We start from the raw sequence: 6,000 nt of genomic DNA on the forward strand, positions 1-6,000 counted from the left end.
GACTATTAGCTACTCATCCAAATGGTACAGTGGATCCCACATGCTTCAGTAAAGCCAACAAACAAGCAGAATGGCGTACTGCAATGTCTGAAGAGATCCAAGCTCTTCTGGACAATGGAACATGGCAACTTGTACCAAGACCACATGATCAGCATGTCATCACCTCCAGGTGGCTCTTTCGTACAAAGAAGAAGTCGGATGGAACCATTGAGCGTCACAAAGCTCGCTTAGTGGCACGCGGATTCACTCAAAAAGCTGGGATTGACTACAAAGAAACATTCAGTCCAGTAATCAAAGCCACAACCATTAGGTCTGTATTTGCCATCGCAGCAGCAAACAACTGGTTCGTCAATCAGCTAGATGTCTCCAATGCCTTTCTCCATGGCAATTTATCAGAAACCATATATATGGAACAACCGCAGGGATTTCGGGACAGTGACCGACCAGATCATGTTTGCCTTCTCAAAAAGAGTCTCTATGGATTGAAGCAAGCACCGTGAGAATGGTTCACTCGCCTCCGAACATTTCTCCTCTCCCTTGGGTACAAAATGTCACAGGCTGACAACTCTTTGTTCATCAGGCGCACTGATACTGAAAAGACTTACATTCTGTGCTACGTTGATGATATACTCATAACAGGGAACCACCCGGCACACATCACCAACATTATTGCAGCCATCGAACGTGAGTTTCCCATTCGCAATCTTGGCAAAGCAGAATACTTTCTTGGAATAGAGATCCGATATGAGAAAGATGGCATTCACATGTGTCAAGCCAAGTATGTGGCTGACATTCTCGACAGAGTGAAGATGATTGACTCCAAGCCTACACTAACGCCCATGGCCACCACACCAACACTTTCAAAGGAGCTAGGCACCAGCTTAACCTCTGGAGATGAATATAGAAGCATTGTGGGGGCACTTCAATACTTAACATTCACTCGTCCTGATATTGCATTTGCAGTTAACAAATTATGTCAGTTTCTACACTGTCCAACTGATGAACACTGGAAAGGAGTCAAAAGGGTTTTACTATATGTTCAGGGTACATCAGATTTTGGCATAGTCATGTCTGTCAAACCAATACAGCACATCCACTGCTACTCAGATAGTGATTGGGGAGGGTGTCCTGATGATCGACGATCCACGGGTGCCTTTTGTGTCTATCTTGGATCCATCATTGTATCGTGGCAGACCCGCAAGCAACCCACAATAGCCAGATCCTCAACGGAGAGCGAATACAAAGCAGTAGCAAATGCCACTGCCGAACTGCTATGGCTCAAATCTCTTCTCTCGGATCTCGAATTTCCATTACCCACCCCGGTTCAGTTATGGTGTGATAATGTTGGAGCAATCTACCTCACCTCAAATCCAGTGTTTCATGCTCTCACGAAACACATTGAGCTAGACTATCATTTTGTTCGTGAACAAGTTCACAGAGGATTTCTCAGTGTCAGATTTATTCCAACCGATGATCAAGTTGCAGACATTCTCACCAAGCCGCTAGCTCCGGCTCGTTTCACGATGCTACGCTCCCGCCTCTTCGTTCGTGCCCGCCATCGGCTTGAGGGGGGGTGTTAGAGATAATATTCTAATTATCTCTGTAAATAGATTCCTATCTAGTTAGAGTTTTACTCTGTCTATATTCCTAGCTAGGTAGAGTTTTAATACGACTATACTTATGTATTGTATTCCTATACAAACTGTTATTGGCTCACTATAAATACAAGGCCTCTGAGCCAGAATCATTAAGCTGATTCAATTCATTATTGTGCCATTATTATTCTCTCTCTATCTCTATAATTCCCTCATCTATCTAACCCTAGATTCAACACTCCTAGAATGGCAGACAACGCAGAGTTTGCACATTTCGTCTTCGAGCGCGAGGATTGTTTTTCCAACTCGCTGCCGGCGTCATCTGGAGAATCATTGCTACTGTAATTTGGATGTTAGGGGTGTTCCCTAGGGCGGAATACTGTTCAGTGGGATGAAGGTCGGTGCATTTATACTTTTTATACATCAATAAAAGGTTGTTTTGAGCCTATTTTAGCCGAAGCAATTGCATTTAGGGAAGCTCTTTCTTGGATAAAAAGATGCCAATCGCAGTAATGTCATAGTTCTCTCAGATTATCTTTTGTACTTTAGACAATTCTGCAACATTTCCATCATCTTTCTTAGCTGGATGATATTATTTCAGAATGTGTCTCCATTAATAAGAATTTAGATAATATTTTTTTTGGTTAAACGTTCAGTGAACTCGGTGGCTCATACTTTAGTTCGAGCTGTTAGTTCTGTGTATGTTCATGGAAAGTGAGCCTATACACCCCATTTCAAAGCGATATTCTTAGTTCCTATTTGAGTTAATAAAAAAGTTGTACCGTAAAAAAAATAGTACTAATACATTGTATTATTATTAACGTGACTTTTCACTGCTGCATAAATATAATAAAAAAAACCTTAATGATCACTTAAAGCACATATACGTAATTTATCACTTCTTGACTACCAAAACTAGGGATCCAACAAGTAGTTAATTTTTAGGGTAAATAATTTATTAGTACTTATATTCTTACCTAACGCACTGTTTAGTTTTTCTATTTTGAAAAAATACATTATAAGGTCTCTATCTTTTGCCAATATTAGTTTTTTTTCAGGATAGCCTTAATAGATACAAAATGATCATGTTACTTTGTTATTTTCTGTCTGTTTGTTTATGCCAAATATAACCGTTAGAAATCTAAAAAAATAGACAAAGAGACTAAAAGATTAATATTGATAAAAGATATGGATCTTATATTGTGTTTTTTAAAATATGGGAACTAAATAGCATGTTAAGTAAAAATGAGGAGACTAATAAATTAATTTTTTTTTACACAACTCAAGGCTTATATAGTACTATATTTTTTTGATTTTTTTTTTTTTTTTTGTGATATGTGTAAACTCAAAGAGTAGTCCAAAGATTAATTTAATTATTTGGATTTCATCTACGACTGTGTGTGAATTTTGGAGGTTCTTCAACCGGACCGAATATCCGAATAAAAATATCCAGAATTCGATTGAACCGTTGACTTACTTTGGTATAGATCGGGAGATTTTCAAATTCATAATATTACTGAGTAAATATATTGGGGATTCTGAAATTGGATTGAATATCTGAAAAAACAAATTCAGAACCAGATTGCACCGGACTAAATCTAATTATACCGTTGACTTTATTAAATATAATTCTAGAGATTTTCAAATCCGAATGGTAGATACCATACTCACCCTACTTTCATCTAGGAGCCGTGAGTAAATTTGGTCTGCAATTAAGGCTTTGAATATGAAAATAAAATGCAGCAGAAATAGGTGAAGTTTGAGCGCAAAAAGGAGCTGATACATTAATGATTTGGTTCCATATGTGTGATTTTCTTTTATATTTATCATACAACTCTTGTTAAAGTCAATAATCAATTAAAAGAAATTTGATGCTTCACATTACTTTCAATTTAGTTACCAACACAGCTTATGTGAACACAGTCAAGGAAGGCTACATTATACAAATTTATGACTACTTAGGAGGAGGTTTGAGTTGCTCTAAAACCCTAGTCAGCTTATATATGTAACTTCAATATTCATCTCGTGAGTTGGCTTTCTTCAACGCTTCCTTTCTAAGGAGCTCTAATATGTATTCATTGTTAAGCGGCGTGTCCTCCTTCGGCTTCAATGTATTTTGCTCCGGATGTCCATGCCGACTGCCCGAAGGCTTAGTGGTGGAACGATTCCTGCTACGACCCTAGGACCGATCCTTCCTTTTTGGTTTTTCACGTCGGCATGAAGGGTTTACTCGATCGAGAATATCTCGTTATGGGCGACAGGCATCAGAAACCTGCCTTTGGGGTCTTAGTGGATTCCCAATTGGATTCCGCTACCTGAGCATGCTTATTTCGGAGGTCCTCCTTTATCTTTTTAGTTGCTGCTAGAGAACGATCATCTCCCATCCATGGACCGTTTTAGCATTGTCCATCTCCTCCTACATAGCCATCATATTTTGACTAAATCTTTGAAATACTTCTTCCGCCAAAAGTTGGTATTGGGGGATCCAGTTAGGGTTGTTGATGAACTTCCTACTCATTATTTCGATGGAGTTCTAATTGAACTCAACTGAACGTAGCCATGACTGAATAATCTGAATAATCGTGGAGGATTCTACTCCACGTTCACCGCACCAATGATAACTTGTTATTTGATATTGCTTACGTGTCCACACCGTTGGAGAAATACGATGTCATAATGAACCTGTAAAACAGAACGTAAACCTTGGGCGAACCCGCTCCGATGACTAAGTCAGTTTATGATTGGATCGGATTAAAAGATATGAACTAGTTGTGATTAGTTAACGTATTATATCTTGTGTCAATATATGTTTATTTATAGGGTTTTTTAGGTTTAAGGTTGTCAGCTTTTTAGGAATCCTTATGTGACTAGACATTTTTATCCCTCAAGGAGTTCGAATCCTAAGAGGAATAATTTATTTCGTAGATTCTGGAAAATTCTCTTGTGATCAGGGCTTAGAACACCACTTGCCGAATTTTGGTCTCCACATAAACGTCTTTGGACTGTTATCATTGAAATTGGTCCGCTGTCGTTTGGGCTTGGGCCGCTAGTTCTTTATGTGGCCTTTTGACTCCAAAGAGAACGGGAATAACGTCATCGACGTGATGTCATTTTTGCATGATATCACAACATAAATTTTAAACAATTTAATATTTATTGACTCCCAATATTTCTCGAGAAAGTGTTGAATGTTGAACTTGAAGTGATGTTTTTAACTGTTTAATCTGACCAGGTTGGTGTCATAAACTCTAAGAGGACAAAATGGATGAAAAATATGCAAAACCTTCAATTTCAATTAGGGGAAAAATGGCTGACAAAGCATACAAAAGAAAGGCATTTTCCTATCAGATTCTTCTACTTGTGAGCACTACACCAATGCTCATTGTCACGGCCCGCCAAAGTTCATCCGAGGATTGGCTAAAGTCATATGCCCAATGCGCCAAGAGAAAGGGGTCAGGGGTAAAACGGTCATTTTACTATGTTCCATTCAACACTCACTTCCCACAAAGGTACCTAGAGGAGTCCAATTGCTTCCATATTTTATATGTGGTTCCTTGGAATCAATATGAAGCTATGTGCTTTGGGAAGTGCGGGAAAAATATTAACTATGGGAAAAATTGCCATGGAAGAAAGTTACGGGCCAATGTGCATGCCAGTAAGCACAATGAACCTCTGTTCGTGCGGGGCAAGTAGGTAGCAGGCCCATAGACTGTCAGGAGTTGCAAGACAAGGCTGGAAGCTGCGAGGAACTTCTCCCCAGTGAACCTCAGGTTGCTGAGCTACGGGCCCAGAAAATTCTAGACGGGCCCGAAACGTGCCAGAACGGGCCAGATTCATCCGGGACATGCCAGATTCGTGTGGAAGGGGCCGAAATAGTCCGGAATGCACGGGAAGAAACCGGAATGGTCCGGGAAACTTCCAAGGACAACTTAGAAATGTCCCAACTCTTCTAATTTATTCTTATTTGTTCTTTATCTAGAATTTTCTAGGATTTTTATGTATGAATGTTTCTAGAACCTTCCTAGGTTGCCTATAAATAGGAAGGTTAGGCTCATTTGTAAGAATTAAAGTGTGAGACACTTAGCAAGTGAGAGTGCCTTTGAGAGTATAGCTTTGTAAACTACCATTTGTAAAGAATTCTTTCTTAATAAAGAGTGTATTTACTTCACTTGACTTTGTGCAAGATCCTATTTTTCCGTTACAAAACGTTGCCTAGCATTCGAGCTACGCAATCGAGGTTAAGGCTGAACTAGTAATCGGGGAGGATTTACTAGTTCCGCACGGTCGACAGATAATCGGGAGGCTGTATCTGTGACATCGTGCATCAACTAAAATTGAAAAGATTGAAGATATGTATTTGTTACAAGAAAAATATAGGTAGAGATAGGCATGTGTATCCACTTCT

This window comes from Euphorbia lathyris, chromosome 4 (assembly GCF_963576675.1).
Source record: "Euphorbia lathyris chromosome 4, ddEupLath1.1, whole genome shotgun sequence".
Lineage (NCBI taxonomy): Eukaryota > Viridiplantae > Streptophyta > Magnoliopsida > Malpighiales > Euphorbiaceae > Euphorbia > Euphorbia lathyris.